The sequence below is a fragment of the Astyanax mexicanus genome, chromosome 13 (assembly GCF_023375975.1).
Source record: "Astyanax mexicanus isolate ESR-SI-001 chromosome 13, AstMex3_surface, whole genome shotgun sequence".
Lineage (NCBI taxonomy): Eukaryota > Metazoa > Chordata > Actinopteri > Characiformes > Acestrorhamphidae > Astyanax > Astyanax mexicanus.
This window is the reverse complement of record NC_064420.1, coordinates 31,370,678-31,391,437: the sequence shown is the minus strand read 5'-3', so window position 1 is coordinate 31,391,437 and position 20,760 is coordinate 31,370,678. Positions and strand designations below refer to the sequence as shown.

Genomic DNA, 20,760 nt, shown 5'->3' with positions numbered 1-20,760 from the left:
ATAATAAAATAGCAGACAAATCATTCTGAATCCCTTATAAGTATATATTTATATAAGTCCTTTATAAGTCCTCAAAAAAAATTAATGCAAAAAACCAAACTCAATGATATTCTATAATCGTCAGCAGCATTTTAAGTGGCAGTCCGTATTATTTTGTTTCTAAACTGAAAGCAGAAGCGTTTCTGTTTTTAATGTGTGTTTAATGGTATCAGTGTGCTGAAACAACCATCCCTGCTAAGCCCAATATATTAATTCTAAAAACTGTGGTGTCGGGTTGCTTTCCGCTAGAGTTCTTCTGAGTCACGCGTCTTTACATACTTATGTCACATGTACAGCCTCTAAAAGAGAATCCGGCTCAGCTTTACTGAACGTGAGCAGCTGGTGGAGCAATGGAGACTTCAGAAGGGGAAACTCAGACCTCAGTAACTCATTTACTAATAGTAAAAGCAAAAAAACGAAGGAGTGAAGTTTCTGACTGAGAGCACTCTCTCTCTGACTGAACACAACCTGGAAGCGGATTCATCCGCTCTAAAAAAAAAAAAAAAAAGACAGCATCGCACCCGCCTAGTTTAAAATGATTCTTCCGCACGCTCGTTGCAATTACCTAAATCCCAAAACGTACAGAAATCAGCTTTAATGTTCATTGAATGATAATAATATCATTTATCAGTAATTTCTGGGACGATATACCATCCACAAAACGTTATTATTGTGACAGGCCTGCCATACACCCAATGCACTCCTTACATTACATTTACAGTACACTACATTTAGTGGACGTTTTATCCAAAGTGACTTACAAATAGTTCAAGACAAGACATTTAAGCATCCAAAGCATCCAAATGGTTCTTTTTTTCTTGCCATGGCCCTTTATAGCATCCTTGCCTCAGACCCCTTTTTGCAGAGAGTAGTTTTGAATAATTCCCATGTGTTGTAGAAAAGTTAATTAAAGTGTTACTCCATAATGTACCAGCAGAGTTTTAGGAAAAATGTAAAAATGCTGCATTGTAATACAGACATTCAATTTAATTTTACATCCTAAATTCTTCAGCTTAAAAACTTCAACTAATCAATCAACTGATTGTTTTTGTAAATACATATTTGATTTTTTTTTTTGTATCACTCAGAATGTACCTGAGGGCCACAATGAGCACGCAGTTACAGAGAGTGCTCTGGCCTTCATAACTAAGGACCACACTAACATATGAATATAATGCGCGTCCATTCTGATTACCCATTTAAAAAGTAACTTAGGTTTTTGAAGCTAGGTAGCACTTTATCACCAGCACAGAGTAAAAAACCAACCTTGATATTATCATCTTAGCTGATACAAACTCAAAATACTGTGTATTTCCAGCAAGAAAACACACATCTCTCTCCTCCCTCCAATGTTTGTGTCGTTGTGTGGTGTTACATGTGTCACATAGGCCAGACATCACTCCCCGAGACACAAGAAGCAAAATTATACTAGTGAATCTGCATTCTGTGTTTACTGACTGTTGGAACATGCACTGTTGTGTTTAGAATATAAGACAAGCTGGTGTTTTAAGTTTCATAACTGGGTGCCAGAGTGCTGCTGTAACTGGTTAGATAGGGAACTCTGGTCATCATGGAGTCCCTGTTCGGTCCTATAATACACTGAGTGGGCATCACAAGCCCAGCAGTTAGAATTGTGGCCACACTCAGCCCAGAACTAGTTTTTTTAAAACTTGTTTTAAGTAAACTTTTGATCCAAATATAGTCATATTTATTTATCTATATCTCCCAGCCCTATTCCAACCAGTATTCTTTAATAACAGGAAACAACTCAAACAGTTAAAAGTTACAGAAATCCTGTACAACATGTCATCTTTCTCCGTATTGACTCATGAATCCCGTAACATGTACCTTCTAAACAGTCCAGTTCCATTAGTCCAAAGTTCAGCTGCTCACTACTGACCACAACTCAAACCTATAAACACTATCCTGCTCAACAGCAGGCCGCAGCAGTATAGTCATCCCTGTGTGTGAACCTGTATGCGTGTATTTATGTGTATATGTATATGAAACAGAGGTACGGACAGCTGTGGTGCAGCACTGTGGCCATCACCCAGCGGGGGGCATGCAGGGGGTGACACTCCTCGCTTTCAGCCCCGCCAGGGTGCTCTGCCCCATTGTCATGCCTCTTCATCACACACATGCACATGTACACACACGGACACACATCCAATCCGTCATGCTTCAGATAGCCCCGTTTAATGTGCTCAACCCCCCCAACCCCCTCATGCACATACACATAAAGAGAAACATGTATATTCTAACCCTTCACACAACCAGACCCCCAAGTACACAGAGCTCTAACCATCCCACCCTGCCCTTTATCTCGCAAATCAATTCTGAGAAACGCAAAAATGAGAACAAAAATCCCAACTATCCACATTCTTTAATTAATTATTAAATGCTGTATTTCTTTTAAATTGCACAGTTAAACAGTCATCTATTCAAGTTTAAGAGCCACCCTGGGCTCGATCCTCTCTTGGGCTTGTTGTACAGTTACCATGCTTTTAATGCTACTTGTGTAACTGTATTTTGAGTATACAGTACTTATTTTTGATTTTCTAAGTGGAAATAAGTTTCCTATACTTTACAGAGAACACACTTCTGTGTTTCTAATATAAGACACTGTAAAAAGAGAAAAAAGGTTATAAGGTTATAAAGTATTGCCGCAGTAAATAGTAGGGGTGTCACGATTCTCTAAATCCTCGATTCGATTTTATTTCCGATTTGAGGGTCACGATTCGATTCAATTCTCGATTTTCTTTTTTATTATATATTTACATTTTATTATTTTATGCCTCATAAAATTTAAATAATATATTATTTATTATTATTATTATTATTATTATTATTATTATTATTTATTAATATATATATGGTAATGCCATCTAGTGACTTTTTTGGTAGCAACAGTGTGCACTATTAAAACTGCAACGTGCAAAATAAAATAAAAAAAATAAAAAAATAGGAACAATTAAAGCCTTAACAAACTGAACTCTATCCTACTATAACAGTTAAACATGAAAAATAAGACTCGGTCCCTGAGAATTACAAGTTTTTTTCTTTAAGAAAGATATATTATTAACTTTATCTGAGAGAAAGTTGTTTTTTTAATTCAATGGAAAGCAACAGGTGTAGTCAATCATAAGTTTAAGATTTTTAATCCACCTGACTGTGATCTATAGTCAGTGTTCTCAAGTCACACTGACACACGCATTTCAGCGAGTTCACACGCTCTCACCTGCGCGCACCCACCCCTCCGTTAGATACAGATATAAAACCTGAGCGCACCCCCCCCCCCCCCTCCCCCGTTGCACAGATAAAAAAACAGTGATCACACTCCCGCCGACACTCAAAACTTGAGAGCCCTTTCTTTAATTCTATAAGTCCGTTTTCAGTTTCTCCTCCGTGGCTGAAAGGCAGCTGTTCTCTGCCTCTCACACAGCAGAACTGAGGGCGGGCTCTCTCTATTTACATGAATAGGATGCGCTGTGTTGGTGCTGCCCCATTTGCGTAGCGCGCTGCGCCATTTGCGTAGCGCGCGCGGGAGGGATCGTCGATTCTCGTTTTGACTTCGATACTCGAGACCATGACCTCATTTCGATCGATTTCGATAAAATATCGAGATCGTGACACCCCTAGTAAATAGGTATTTACTGAAAAAATAATGATAAATTAAAAACAAAAAAAGTGTTTCTATAATTTATAGATATAACCTGTTGCATTTGCATATTTATTTTCTTATATTAGACAGGAAATGTTCTTATATTAATTTCAAGTAACTGGTCATATGACCAGGAGTCCCCAAACTGTTTACCGGTGCATACATTTATAAACATATAAATATTTTTAAACATAAAAAAATATGTTTTACAAGCATTTATACATTTATGTAAATTTGTTGGGAAGGATTCCAGAGCTTTTTTATCAGTTAAATGGTTCTCATGACATTTTATTTTGCATCTCCCTACTTATATAAACAGTACATATGGTAAGTTAAAATGTTATGGCATGCTAAATTTTTTTTTATAAATGTTTTTCCCTAAAATGTAAAAAAGGAACAATGTCTAAAGTTTACTGCAATTTTTACAGCACAAAAAACACCAAAACGTTTGCAGTTTGCTAAAACTTGAGTGTGTTAACATGGGGAAAGTCAGGATTATTTCTCTTTTTTTTCTTTTATTTTTTCCCCTAATACTATTCATTGCACAGTATATGTGTTTCTTTAATACATCAAATAAAAAGGAACAATGTCTGAAAAGCAAAGCAAGTCTTTTCATGTGAGAAAATGGTGGAATTTTTTTGGGTTGTTTATTTTTTTTTACAATTAAAATGTTCTCATAATGTATGATCCACATCTCCTGACTCCTGGTTAAATACTTTACTTTAAAAAAAAAATTAAAAACAACCTGCATGTGTGTATAAGTGTGTGTGTTCCTATGGAAAGAACCGTGACCCAGGGAGAGGATCTGGAAGTGCATATATGCTGCACAAGTGCATCTGACGTTTTGTTTTGAGATTAAAGGGTTTTCACATTCCTTTGGCCTGGAGGTCAGAGGTCAGTCTCCTGCCTTCAGGTTTAACCCTCTGTGTACCGAGAAAAACCCTCACAGCTGTGAAGTAAAGATCGGCCTCTAAAATAAATATAAAATTAACTATATTACAAAAAAGTGTCATAAAATATGCTTACATTTGCATGCAGTTTCAAAAAGGTATGACAGCATAATGCATTTAAAAAAATTAATTTAAAAAAATCTAAATAAAAAATTGAATTAAAAAAAAAATCTAAACCTAAAATCAAACCTAAATTAAGTGCTTTTGCCACTTTTGATCAAGATGCAAACACAGGATAAATGATAATACACCCATAGCTAGGTCAGTCACACTTTATTATGTTACAAAAAATATAAATGAAGAATATTAAAAACTTAAATGTTAATTAAAATGTTTTATCTAGTATTTTTTGATTTTCATCAGCGGTGGCAGGCACGCATGTTTCTGGCTGTAATCCACTGTAGCAATCTGGCAACGCCGGCATCAGAACTGACAGAGCTATACAGGTCTAGGATAGTAACATAAGCTGAGGTGATTTTTGGCTTTCTGTGGTCTCGATATGGCTTTAATTTAACCCTTGTGTGGTGTTCATATTTTTGTTACTCGTTTACTTTGTTACTTGTATTTAATTCAGCAAAATTAAGCAATTTTACATTAAAATGCTTTACACATGCTTGCTTCACCTAAATTGCAAGCAATATAATCAGCTTACATGGTTAATATTTGCCCTTTACCTTTCTTATGTTACATTTCTTTCAAAAAGTGCTACACTTTTTTTTTATTAGTTTTTTAATAAAATGTAAAAGAAAATGAATTTAACTCAAGATATGAGTAGAAAATTTGTTTAGTTTCAAATTTACAAATGAAGCAATGTTTATTAGCCCTCGGCCAAACATACTGTATGTAATACGGGGGGGTGGGGGGGGTGTACAGTGTGTGTTTATTGAAAATGTGTTTTTATATATGTTTTTCACAAAAAAATGAGCCAATGCCAATGAGTTTGAGTTAGAAAAAATATTTTTTTAGTATCATTTGATGAAAAATGAAAACGGGTCCCACAGATCCGAACACCACACAAGGGTTAACATAGTACTGTCACCCTGCATGGCACCAGTGTGTGACAAACTTTACAATACATTGTGAATGTTCTTTTCAACTTTAAAACATTTTTAACTTATCAATAGTTTAATCTTCCTTTCTCTTGCCTTTCTTCTTTTCCTCTTGTATCAGTTGCTTCGAATTAAACAACTGCCATCTACAAAGTTTTTAAATTGTGTTTTCATGATATTTCATAAAAAGGTAAGCCACGGTGCTATCAGCTAGCGGTTCCCACTTAATTTAACATGGTAAACATGCAGGCTGAAGTCTGATATACTCACGTCTGAAGGGCGAAAAGGCTAGCGATGAGGTTAGCGGCTAAAGCTAATACTGCTCCAGCCTCAGTGCTAAAAAAACTTCACTCAAACTCTTGTATAATGCTGTACTTCAGCAGAGTGGCTTAACTGCTTTTTCCAACCTGACTGGTAGAATTTACACATAAGGCGCAGCGGTTTATAAGGCACACTGATGATTTTTGGAAAATGTATGGATTTTAAATGTGCTTTATAGTGCGAAAAATACAGTATACATTACATTTTTAAAGTGTGTATTACATTCTTCTAAGAAGGCACTACATCAGTATTGCACCTTTTGAAATGACCCAAATAAACTTCTCCTGCATCCTGATTTTTCTCCAAAAAAAAAAGAAAAACCCTCTCCATACATGGCAAAGGAGGTGTATTTCTTTCACAAACATTCCCACGTCATGTGATTAACCCCCACGGCTCTCTGTTTCTGTGGACCGTGTGGTTACTACAACGGTCACTGGCATTGTATTCTTTGCATGGTGAAGAAACTTCTTTGGGGTGAGATAAAATGGATAGCTTGGAATTAAGCATATAAAAATAAAGCTAGAGTCTAAAATTACTTAGCGGACCAACGCTGAACAAATTACAAGTGCAGTAGGACCGTTAAAAAAGCTGAAGACTCTCTGAGCTGCTTGACTGGCGGAAGTGCCAATCAGAGGGCAGAAAACTTGAGGATGCAAATGAGGACTCGAGTGTCCTCCAATCAGGGAGTCGCATTGAGGTCAGTGAGTGCATTTATGTTGCACCTTCCCCAGGTAGGAGGGACTAGCGGACAGAAATAGTTCTGAGTGACATAGTAGATGGGGCTAGTAGATGCGTACGCACATCACAGAGCAGTGTCTACACACACACACACACACACACACACACAGTGTAAGACAGTAGAAATGTCTAATATCCTTTGTCAACATCACACCTCAGGACGCAGAGGACTCAGGAAGAGCAGAGACCACACATCTCACAATGTGTTCCGGAAAAAAAAAAGAAAAAAGAAAAAGAGAAACGTTCAGTGGGCCAAAAATAGCCCCCTGAGGTCGTCATACTCAGCTAAGGTGACAACAGCCTGAGAGAGCGAGAGAGAAGTGTAAGAGGGCGATGATGAGACTGCAGTGAGAGAGAAAAGAGAGTGGGGTGAACAAAAGTAAAAGAAAGAAAGAATGAAAGAAAGAAAGAAAGAAAGAAAAATACTCTGTGTGTGGGGGGGGGCATGAGAGAAAGAGAAGAAAGAGACTAAAGGTCTTAAGGGAGGGGGGGGGTATTGGTCAGCGATAGTCGCAGAGACTCTACAGAGAGAAAGAGAGCGAGTCATGCTTTACTGACCACAGTGACGGGACTGACAGACAGACACTGCAACAGGAGAAGATATATTAGAGCCCAAAGAGTGCACATATACTATCTTACTCACGTATGTATATTCAATGCCATGTATTAAGTGGTATGTTTGAGTGCCTGGATTTGTATCTGTTTTTAGCACATCCATCCAAGAAACATTCAACAACCAAAACACCTTCCAGTACAATTAAAACACATAAAATCTGTCTTCCAAGTATAAACAGAGAGAAAGAGAGAGAGAGAGAGAGAGAGAGAGAGGAAGCATGCAATAAGGCGAGTGAGTTGGGAAGACGCAGACCTCTAATTTGAACCCAGCAGCTCAGCAAATTGTTGCAACGAAATCTATGAACCACCTTTAGTCCACCTTGACATCAAAGAATTGACATTTACATACAGTTAAAAATTAGAACTCCCAAATGAAACTTGCTTTATGTTTTAGTAATTTTCATACAATTTCACAATTTCATTTCTTAAAAAATATGCTTGTTTGAAAAAGTTGCTGGAAAATTGTTAAGAAAATGTAATAAAAATGATTTATATTTTGTAATATCAATGTGAAATGAACAAATTAACTGTTGCGTTGAACTACTAACAACACTAAAAAAACTAACAACTACACTATGACATAATGCTTCTGATTGCCTAATTCCAAGTAGGTATCGGTGCTAAAGTACATTCTTGTACTCATACCTGGTTGGAAAAAAAATATCTCTATGCATACCTACATATAGCAAAAAAATCTTATTTACAGAATTTATGGTGTAAAAATTGCTACATTTAAAAAAAAAAAAAAAAAAAAAAAGCCCAATATTTAAGTTTGTTTCAATAATCTTGCTTTGGATGCAATGATTTCACACAAAAAAGTACAGAAAATTCTTAACTTTCTTTTATGTATATATGGGAATGGATGTGTATTAAATATATACAAACAAATTATTAAATAATTTGGGTTCATACTGTCTGCAATCAATTGAAAGTCAAGGTAAATGCAAGAAACAATACTATTTATTTTTGTTTTGTTAGTTTTTTGTATTTTCCATACTGTTTGAATATTTTCTGATTTCGTTTTGTGCAACAGTGCTCCGTAATGAAATGTACAAAACTGTTTCAAATGTTTCTTGGTTCTAAATGTCATTTAAAAAGACTTTTACGCATTTAAGTGTTTCCTTTATTTTGGAATCTTTAAAGGCTATGAATCATTGGATAAACAGTAATTTGCTTATAAATAACCAATCAATAAATCAACTACTTCATTACTGATCAGACTGACAGTGACAGTCTTGTGTCTATTTGTTTAACACAAATCCAGCAAAGTGAACGCACTTCTTCTCATGCTCTGTATCTTCTGTTGTTCTAGAACGTTCTGTCTCTGCCTCTCCCTCTCATGTCCTGTACTCGTGTGTGTGTGTGTGTGTGTGTGTGTTTGTTGTCACAGTAATGGACAGGTTTCAGTTCCTCTGTTAATGTCCGTTTGGAGATCAGTGTGTAGCGGCAGCCGCCCTCCTCTCTCTACACAAACACACACACACACACACAGCTTGCTCTGCCAAATCCCCACATCCCTGGCAGTTAGGCCTGGCTACCGACACGGGATGTGGCCACACTGCCTTTACCCCAACACACACACCAGTCAGGCCTAAACAAAGACAAAAAAGCCAAACTTAGCGCGCTGTGGTTGACCGTTAGAGTACGACAAGTCAGCTCACCCTGTCCTTGTTTGTCATATTGTTTAGGATACGCACATCAGATGATTGATTGCTTAGCTGTCTTTGGCTACTTAGCAAGTGTATTGGGCTTGCTTTTTTTATCCATTGCCACAATGATATTACATTCTACCATTTTCTTAAACCATACATTCACACAGAGATTTGTATCACCTATTAACCCTTTTTTTTATTAACCATGCGATTTTACTTTACAGTTTTTTTCCAATTTTTAAAACACTAAAAATATTTAAACTGACACACAAAGGGGAATAACCTCAACTAAGTTGTTGCTGTATACATATTTAGCCATTTAAAAGGGCAATTTTAAAATGCACTGAACACTATTTTCTGCATAAAACACAACAATCTGACATAAAGTTACATGTTTCCATATTAAAACACTGACATTCAAAATGACACAACATGAGTTACTGGCCAATATATGTGCCACCTGGCCAAACACCTAATTGTTAATGGTAATTGTTCATCAGAAATCAAGCATTATGAACGGATCACAGATAAGCAGTTTTTTTTCTATTTTTCTATATCTGCACAATTCTTCTGTGATTTTCTTTTTCAGTTCACTGTTTTTTATGAGCACATTTTTATTCACTCCAATGTAAATATATCTGCTGTACATGTGTCACAGGTATTTGCAAATATTTAGGTACATGTAAACAATCTAAAGAAGTTTTATGGCAAAGCTTACTAAAGATGAGAGTAGGGATGGATGATATGGGCATGAAATAATATTACAATAACGATAACGATACTCCTGGCAATATGACAAAACAATTAATTAAAAAAAAGTATTTCAAGAATAAACTACTATAACAAAAAAATATTTTACTGTTGCATACAATATGATATGACACACCCCTAACTGAGATATAAAAAATACAAGAATTTTATCAGATTTGTAACAAAAGTCAATGATCCAGAATGTCATGGTACTAATAATGCACTCCAAATATCTCCATATATCCAGAAATAAAGAAAAAAAAATAATACCAGACAGAGCTAATCTGTCTCTAGTATTTTTTTACTTGCTAAAACAGTAAAAAAAAAAAAAAAAAAAAAAGTAGTACCCTGATGTGATAATTAGGGGTGGGTGATATGGCACGATAGTTCATTGTATAATATCATTCACGATACTCAAAAACATTGGCGATTTTACTGCATACGATAGGATATGACACACCTAGATGAGAGTGCTTTTCAATATGCCCAACAGTGTGTGTAGTCGATTAGACAAAATCTGGTAATATGAATGAAGTGTTTGAAGCTATTTGGTACAAAGGTTTGAGTTTGATTTTGATAATGCTATATTTAGTTTTGGTTAAAGTGCTTCAACGGGTTTAATATGATAAAAGCAGCTTTAACACTTCTGGGAAGGCTTTCCACAAGGTTTAGGAGTGTTTTTTTGTTTTTGTTTTTGGTTTTTTGGGACTTTTTGACTGTTTTTCCAGAAGACGTGGTCAGATTTTTGCAGTTTTTGCTCTATTTCATCCTAAAGGTTTCCTATCAGGTTAAGGTCACAAATCTGTGCAGGCCAGTCAAGTTCTTTCACACCAACCTCACTCTATGTTTTTTGAACCTAGCTAGCTAACATCATTCAACAACTTTTTTGGCCAGTAAAAAACTGTGTCTCATTACCTATTAAAAGTAAAACTCTAAAAAAGTGTGAATATGTTATGCGAGTTTTAGTGAAGGTGAGCAGAAATTAGCTTGTAATTCCAGTATAATGTGTTTTAGAAACACACATTAGAAAACTAGTAAAATGCCTGCATGTTGTGTGGCACTTAAAAGAGTTATAGGTTCAGTCACTCTATTTTACACAGTCAGGAAATGACGGCCTGCTGCTTTCTTACTGATCTCTATCTCTCACTACTAAACCACTAATGATGATCAGCAGCAATTAAGGCAGCTCACAGTCTTAACCAAACCCAAGCAGACAGGAGAGGTCCTGAAAGGACGACGGCACGGAAGCTCCAGATTGCTAGGCAAAACCACGCTCTTTTCAGAGCATGCTTGGCTGTGATTAAATAATGAATCACGTGAGGACCTCAAGACGCCAAAGGCAACCCCCAGAATCATCATGCCAATCCAAACACACAGAAAATCAGTGCCGTCTTTACAAGCATTCCTTTCCCTTTCTTTCACGCGCTCTCTTCATCTTGCCTTCCCGTGGTTAATGCAGGCACATCTGAAGGCTCGTTGGGAAAATAAACAGGCAAGATTAAAGTGTGTCCGTCAGTCATACAGACAACACACTGTACTACTTACACAAAAAATGTAGAAAGTAAGAGACAGATAATATGATAATAAGACACTTTCATGGTTAATGGTTCATATATTTTACTTCATAAATATGTTGGAAAAAAGAGACCAATTAAAAATGATGAGTTACTTTGATTTTACAAAATTAAAAACCTCTGGAATATAATCAAGAGGAAGATGGATGATCACAAGTCATCAAACCAAGCTGAACTGCTTAAATTTTTGCACAAGGAGTAGCATAAAGTTATCCAAAAGCAGTGTGTAAGACTGGTGGAGGAGAACATGCCAAGATGCATGAAAACTGTAATTAAAACCAGGGTTATTCCACCAAATATTGATTTCTGAACTCTGAAAGTTTTATGAATATGAACGTGTTTTCTTTGCATTATTTGAGGTCTGAAAGCTCTGCATCTTTTTGTTATTTCAGCCATTTCTCATTTTCTGCAAATAAATGCTCTAAATGACATTTTTTTTATTTGGAATTTGGGTGATATGTTGTCAGTAGTTTATAAAATAAAACAACAATGTTCATTTGACTCAAACATATACCTATAAATAGCAAAATCAGAGAAACAGATTTTTTTCCCAGAGCTGTAGCTACAACAAATGGCCAAAAGTATTTGACTTTCACTCTTCTGGGAAGGCTTTTTACATGGTTTAGGAGTGTGTTTATGGGCTGTTTTGACCATTATTCCAGAAGCACAGTTGTGTCAACAGACTCTAATTCATACCAACCATTCAAGGTTGAGGTCAGGACTCTGTGCAGGCCAGTCAAGTTCTTCCACTTTAAATTCGCCTATCCATGTCTTCATGAACCTTGCTTTGTGCGCTGATGCACAGTCATTTTGGAACAGAAAGGGGCCATCCAAAAAACAACACTTCTGAAACCCCCAAATGGAATGTGATAATGTAATAGGTAGTAAATGTGTCACTACACTGTGATGCATCATCCAAAGGTGTAGACAACTGATTTTGGAATGTTAGAACAATAATAAATTATTCAATAACTTCTGATTACGCACATTTTTAGGATAAAATAACATTCTAATGCTGTTTACAAATCAAAAACTAGTGCATTGTGTTATACTTTCTGTATATGTCACTCCTGTGTGAACAGTACCTCCAGTCTGGTGTTGGACACATTACTTTAGCACTGAATGTGTTTACATGTACTTCATAATTCAGTTACTGCAGAACTTTAGAGTTTGCCAGAAGTAATCCAATCAACACAATAAGACACAATTCAGTTTTTTTTTCTTTGCGACCAGAATAAACTCACAGAATAAGACATGATGTAAACATTACATAAACCCCAAATCTGCATCATATTAACATACATCAGCTAAAAGATTAATCTTATACAAATCCAAATTTAAACTTATATTGAGCATCACTCCAAAAGTGTTTAGTCACTATCTAGTGAGTGCTGTGATCTTTGTGTGATCTGAGATTATTTTACAAATATTGATCATTTATCACAATTTTTACATTTTAGTATTATATTTTTTTTATTTTACTCCAAGCTTGGCTTTACAGGGGGCATTATTTATATAATTACATGCTAAATGATCGACTTATCGAGTTATTTCTGATTAAATTTGTTGAAAAGTCTTGTGTTTTTTAACACGGCAATGTATATCTCAGAAAAATAATGCAATGCCATTTTTTTCAATATCATGCAGTCCTACTTGTGACATGGAGTGTTTTTTATGTAATATTCTGTGTTGATTAATAGTGTAAATTAATTCTAAAGTGATGAATTAACTGTTTCCTAAGAAGTTATAGAAATAAGATAGAAATAAAACACACTCTGCAGGTAACTTTTATCTCAGTCCTGTCACCAACAGCAAACTACTAATATGTAACTAACAAGTGGACCTTGAAAATATTACTCTGTGTATGTTTTACAATGTCACCCCTTAAGGTCATCAGTGTATAGGCAATCTTGAGGTCATAAAATTTGTGCTTTAGTGGCTATTTACTTTTTTTAGACACAGGGTGACATTGTGTGTATATGTAAATTTAACCGCAGCTTAAATAATATAAAGCTTTATGCTGTAACATGTGTTAAACTTAGCTGCTTAAGCACGTGATTATGGTTACTAATTTAACAGACTGATTTCACCATATCTGTGATTATTATTATAAAACAGCATGTATTTTTTATATTTATGTGATATCTGAAAAGAAGATCCTTCAAACTACTCAAGCCATGACTCAAGCTCCCCAAAGATTCAACTAGTCAAGTAACAGTAGACCTGTCATAATAGTTCATTTATTAGCTTATCGTACAATATCTAAGCATTAACATTTATGACGCATGCCCACAACTCAGATATGCATCTGATCTAAAACCACAAATTAAAGAGATTAAATCGGATTTGAAAAGATCAGATCTGACATGTCCACAAACTCCTGAAAAACATTACAAGACGATGCTCGTCCGCAAACCACTGCCACCTCAAGAGCCTTCCTTAAGAACACAGATGCTTAACCATAGCCAGATGCATTGCCAGACCTATCCGTGATTGAAAATGTGTGGGATGCTGTTGGAAGTTATTGAAACAACACTTCAACCTTACTGCAAAATCAGCAGGAACTGCATATGAATATTCAAGTTAAGTTACATGAGGTGGATTCTTTCAGGACATCATGAGGAACCTCAACAACTCCACTCTGCTTTCGAATATTCTTTGTCATTTTTTACGGAATAAGAGTGATAAATTAAATGTATATTTGCACAATAAGGCACCTTTCATTGTCCCTAAAATGGTCAGTGTGCCTTATAATCCAGTGCACCTTATGTATCAGTTTTACCAGTCAGGTTGTAAGGAGCAACAAAACCACTCTCCTGAAGTGCAGCATTACAAAGGAGTTTTAGTTCAGTTTCTAGAGCACTAAGCAGCATTAGCATTAGCTGCTTACCATAGCGTTAGCTCTCTCAGATGAGAGTATACTGGACTGTAGCCTGCATGTTTACAGTGTTAAAACAAGCTACGTGGGACGAACCGCTAGCTGATAGCACCCTAGCTTATCGGAACACTCAGTGTAGCGCTGTCAGGCGGCGTTTACTAGTGCTAAGTGCTGCTAACCTAGGCTAGCCCTTCTGCTAACTGTGGCTAGCGCTGCTGCTAACTGCCAGGTTGAAAATACTGGAAGTCTAAGGTTCTTGTAAATAAACGGAATCACTTTCCTCACCCAAATAAACGGTTTTCAATAGAGAAATGTGTGTAGATTAGCATTAAGTGCTCATTTGACTTTAAAAGAAAAAGGAATTACAGTTTTGTTTACTTAGGTACTTTCCTCAGCTTTCCCATTACTTCAGCTTTTCCTTATTTTTGTCACTTAAAATGCTCCTTATAAATTGGTGCACCTTGTGTATAAAAATAGACCTGAAAAAATCTGTTAATTGACAGTTCCCCTTATAATACGGTGAGCCTTATAGTCCATAAAATACAGTACTTTGTTTAAAAAGAACCATATCTGTAAATGTTTGTGTGCGTATGTGCGTGTCTTTAATAAAGAGACATCTGGCTGACACACGGTCGGCACTTAACAGCAGTGAAGAGCGAGTGAGGGGTGGGGAGAGGCACTAATTAGAAAATTAACAGGCTCCATAAACAAAGGTCAATTAGAAGAGGTTCCCTCCCTACAACAGTTTGTGGGTAAACAATAGCAGAGGAAACCAGCCACAGTGCAGCTGAGCCAGAGGGCGGAGGGCGGGGGGCTGGGGGTGAAGGGGGGGGTTCTTCTAAGTTTCTCGATGGCATCTAAAAGCACCATTACTCACTTCACACAACAGGAAAGGATGTGTACATGTGCACATGCGTGTGTGTGTGTGTGTGTGTGTGTGTGTGTGTGTATGTGTGTGTGCGCTAAAGATGTTCTTGCCAGATGCTCTATTGATTTCCCCGGGATTTCCTCTTCTGGGATTTACAACTAAAAACACAACTTCATCTTAAGGGGCTGTTTGAGAAAGTGTGGAGAGCACCTGTACAGCCGGAAAACATCATATTTACTCATTACTGTTTACTTGTTAGGTTGTAGGAGTCAGTCAGTCGTCACTATGAGTGTTCTGAGAGGGGCTGTGTCATACTTTTCATCACTATACAAATACAGTACTGTGCAAAAGCTGTAGCCAAACGTTTTGCACAGTACTATATCTGTATAGAGAAAGAGAGAGATACCGATATTTAAAGACATATATATATATATTTATATAGAACTAGGCCAGCAGAAATCATGGTTTGGTTTGCACCACAATAAATTCTAAGACTTAAATCCTTAAATTTTTTAAAAACTATATAAAATTATTATTTTATGTGATAGCTAGCAGAAACAAGCTATAGTTTTAAGCAAAAAATTCACCACATTCTGTATAATTACTATGAAGCATTCATTAAAATAAAAAAAATAATTATGATTTTTTTTATTTACTAAAGGTATTATTTATTTTTCCAATATTTAGTTAACCATGTTATTCATAATTAACACTGTTATTCAAATATATCTTAAAAAATATGTATACAAAAATTTACATATGCATGCACACAGTTGACAGTTGAATGGATTTTTATCAAACGCTAAAAAAATAAAATTACTTGAAATAAAACAGTTTTTCTCCACAAAAATACGTTTTTATTACACCTATAACAAAACAGCAAATGCCAGCAATTATGAGTAAGGTTTACACGTTGTGCAATTTGTTATTGAATTCATCATTATCTTTTATGTGAGGTACTTTTGGCTTAAAATCTTTTTATAATTAGAGTTGTTTGAAACATCAAACTGATCAAACTGGCTTTGTGTTCAAAAATGAAATTTAAAAATCTAGCATGAGAAAAGAAATACAAATTAAATCAATATTTTATACTATGAATTAATGTATTTACAGAATTTAAGATATTGGAAAAACATCCAACTTGGCATATAAAAGGTCCATACATCTTTAATGTGCCACATTATGTGTAAAAATGATGAAAAAGAGCAACTGTGTGGGATTATTCTCTGTAGAGGATTTGTGTTTATTTACACTTAGCAAATTGACTGAGTGTACACGAGCATGTTTGTTTTGTGCAGCGATTTCACGTAGTACAGTAACGCTGTGTGTGTGTGTGAGAGAGAGAAAGTGTACAGAGGTGAGTCGGGGAAACCCCTTCTGGCAGGGAGTCCTGGCTACGACACGGAGCGCTGGAGCTGTGGGCACTGTGCCAAACGGCAACGTGCCAGCTCTCTCGCTCTCTCCCTCTCTTTCTCCCTTCTCTCTTCTATTTATAAACCTCCTTTTCATCACCTTTACTCATTCATCCCTCTCTTGTTCTTTAAAGCGGCATGTTCCCTCACTTCACACATACTGATACAGTCCAGCAGCCCTTATACACTCACACACACACATAAAGAGATGAGCTAAATCAACTATATTCCTCCATCATTTCCAAACAACTTTGTGTCCTTAGAAAACGCATCAGTCGGTTTCACCAAACCAACATTATCAGCATCAAATGACTAATCTGGTTTATTCATCAGTCTAAACAGGAAACAAACTGAATTATATAACAGTAAACTTGAACAACTGTTCTGGAGTAAACTTGAACAACTATAATAACGCTGCTGTCAAAACAAAAGCTCAAGTCAATTTTTTCCAGTTTTCCTGTACACTGTGCAAACATCACATGATGAATGAAGCAGCAGGCATTTTAAAAAAGCAAACCTTTCCACTCTAGTTTCTCACATTAATGGATGATTGATTCACAGTCAGGGATTTTTCTACTTCTGTTTTTACAGTGTTCAGAGTCTTGTTTTGCAGAAAGAAAAGCTTGTCAGTTTTAAAGGGGAAAATACAGCCCTAAAGTTGTCAATTCAAAACTTAATAAGGCAAATCTAGACTAGATTATTTCGTTTTATTAATCTCAAATCCATACTTACAAACTCAAGTAAAAAAAAGTTGGGACAACATGGAAAATAGAAAACAGAACAATTAATCTTTTATCATCCTCAGTAATAAACATTTACTAAAGCCAGGCGGACACTGTGCGATTTTAGCCCGATTTTAAGCCCGATCTGGTCGGATGCGACTGAATTTCATGATCGGGCCGAATTTTAGCTTGATCGTGCGTCGTTTGTCGTGCAGTGTGAGAGGGGAAGCGATGTCCGATTAATTGCCCATAGGAGCTGCGAATGAGCAGTCGGACGCGACCAGGGATTTCTGACATGCCAGAAATTTTGGTCGCTTGTCTCACAGTGTGAGCTGTTTTGCGGGCCGATTTCTTAACGTCACGACCTGTTTTCCCAAAAATCTGCACAGTAACTATAAATTATTATTAGTCATATTTATTTCTGTCAGTTATAAGGATTTATATTTATGTTCGGTACACAGACTTATAGCTTAATATAGCAGACAGGCATTCTGCTGTTTAAGAATTTCAACAGATGCTTATTCTCAGTCAATAGCTGGAGTTTTTGAAAAGAAAAATTAAAAGAGAAAATATCTTTGACAAACATAAATTTATTTTATTTCACTTTGCTATTATATCTGAAAAATAAAGCACATTGTCAGCCTCTGGTGCTGCCCGTCAATTATATAAAACTTAAAACATGCACAGAAATATAAAGCTATATTTTATAATTCGTTTCTTTTCGCCAGGGCAAATTTATTAAAATTATAAATATGTTAATTTATTAATTAAAATCTCGTCCAGTGCTCCAGAATATTAGCCACGCAAAGCCAGCTTAGCGCAGCGCGTGGCATTGCGCGCGGCATTGCCCGCATAATAACCTCTGTCTTCTAAAATAAACGTTTTAATAAATAAGGTCGGAGAAGTGTAGTAAAATTAGTGCTATTAAACTTACTAAAGCTAATAAATGTACTGATAATTAATCAAGATAAATCAGACAAAATGCGCTGCGCCTCTCTCTCGCTCTCTTTCGCAGCGCGGAGCTGAATTCAGCGCGAGGCTACAGGAACTCAGTTCAGTTGAATAAAAATAAGTATGGGCCTGTAAGTACAAGCAAAGGACCTGTAAGTAAATATAGTCAAATATAAAGTATAGTTTGAGGTTTTGGTGAGCTGTTTTCATGATTTGAAACTGAAACTAACTGAAACTTTGATTATTCTGCAGAAAGCCTGGGTTATTTTAAACGAATTTTTAATGAGTTTATATTTTATATTTTTTATTTATTCATTTAAATTATTTTTCTTCTTTTATTAATCAAATCATTAAATATATCTTCATAAGATATAATTTTTTTCCCTTTTATGTCAATTTTTATGATCTTTTTTTAAGGTCCTATTTTTCCTTTTTTACGTATATATTTTATTCGTCTATAATAAATGTCAGTTTTTATTCCTATTTTTTATATATATTATTAATCCCTTTTAAACTGTTAATGCTCAGCGGCACTGTAAATGAGAGTCCCTATCCAGTGTGAATAACCGATTGCTTGTTTAATATTCAGTGTTGCAAAACCAGTTTTTACATAAACAATAAACAGAATAAAAAATAAAATTATTTTATTTTATTTAAGCTGCTGGTGTTTCTTTCGCAGCCTTTTCTATGCGCTCTCCTTCTGTAAAACGGACAACCCGTAGAGTCCACGTCGCCTCAGCCACCTGCGAGTCCATGTACGTCTCTTCCGTGGACTTTCAGCGCACAACAGGGCACAAATAAGCAAAGCTAAGCGCTTTCTTTTGCAAGGCGTTGTGTTGAAGCGAGAGTTTGTACGCAAAGAAAGCTCCGCCTACGGGCTGTGTTTAGACGTGCAGTGTAAGCTCCCCCGTCGCAGCAGGTCAGTCGGACCGTACAGTGTGTGCAGATGAATCGCAGGCGTTGTTCATACACGACAAACGATTCAAACGTGCTGTTTGAGCTCTCCAGAACGCATCCGATTAAAAAAATCGCACAGTGTCCGCCTGGCTTAAATGTTATAAGGAGGAGTACCAATATTCTCATCTTTTCTTGGAATGTGTTATGGGTCTAAAATGCAGAAATGGATGTATATTAATAAAGGAAAAGTATTTAGTCGAGCAGACAAAACTCTCAGTTCATACTGCTCTCAGTGAAATTAAAGTCAAAATAAATATAAGAAAAGTATAAGAAACTCTAATTTGTTTTTATTTGAATTTTCTGTGCTGGTTCATTATTGAAACACTAGTTCATTATTCATTTGAGTTTGATTAACTGATTTCAGATGTTTGTTTCCACATTAATTATTTTAAGTTATTACTATGATCTAACATCCTCTTGAAATATCCTCTAACATTCTCTGGTTATAGATAGAAAAGACAAAAGAATGGAAGACAAATATTTTGCAGAAATTATACTAATATCTATTATCAATTCCTTTATCAAAAAAGTTTGTCTACGTTTTCGCAGCAATAATTGGAAGAAAGTTGTAAGAACTAGTAGAAACTGAAGTTACGTCCCATACATCTGTTAATCGCAAAGATCTGATAATTGCCTGACTCATATAAAACTGGAGTTTTCCCATTACCTGACTTCTCAAGTTCACAAACATTGTATTACTGCGACTACTGACACAAAATGATTTAATGCAGTATTTAGAGTTTTTTTAATTATTTAAATAAACTAAAATAGTGACTAAAATTGAAGATAAAATAAAATGCAATGGAAAAAGAATTTAAAAACAAGGCAAACTAGCTTAAGACATTATCCAGGAATGTGAGTGCTCAAAAGTAAACTGGAGAAGTATTAGATTTGGCAAGATATTGATTCCTTTTCTCTGGATAAGTTTTAAAGCCTGTTCTTGGGATTTATAAATATGCTAACAATGCTTATATGAAGTACATATTTGAGCTGAATACAAGCAGTTAACTTGCTTGTTTTATTTTCAGATTGAACTACAATTCATTTTACAGTATAATATCTCATTTACAGTTATTCTGAAATGAAAGAATATGAATGTGGAAAGAAATAAACAGCTATAAAATCCTTTTCAAAATCAACAAGAGGCAGCCATTCATTTTCCAATGGGTTTCGTTCAAATAAAATTCAAGCGTTGAAAAAAACAATACAAAATAAAAAAGACAGAACCAAAAATGTTAAAACCTTAAAAAACACCTAAAATCTGAAATGATTATCTGTAAGCTACAAATGTGTCACTGTAAAAATCAGAATAGCCTTCTTTTTCCTGCTCTCTCTCTCTATCTGTCTCTCTTTATCTCTCTCTCTTTCACACATGGTCAGCAACAAACAATCTCTAAGTTCAGCCTGGTCAGCGCCGCTTAAAACAACAGACACTGTCGAGTCTGCCCTTTTGTTTACAGAAAGCGTATGACACTTTTCAACAACTTTTCGCCCTCTCCGCCCTCGCTGTCCATCAGCCTCCAGCTTCCATTCGTTTTAGGTGTTTACTGTCAAAAAGAGAGAGAGAGAGCACCCCCTCCCTCCTCCACCCTCCTCTCCCCCCTCCAGCCGTGTTCCTGAAGC

General features: G+C 35.8%; 1 protein-coding gene across 1 annotated transcript in view; it reads right to left on the bottom strand.

Annotated features, from left to right (window-relative positions):
* plagl2 (pleiomorphic adenoma gene-like 2) overlaps window positions 1-20,760 on the bottom strand; it is a 70,217-nt gene that overhangs the window by 10,314 nt on the left and 39,143 nt on the right. The gene's annotated exons all lie outside the window — the stretch shown is intronic.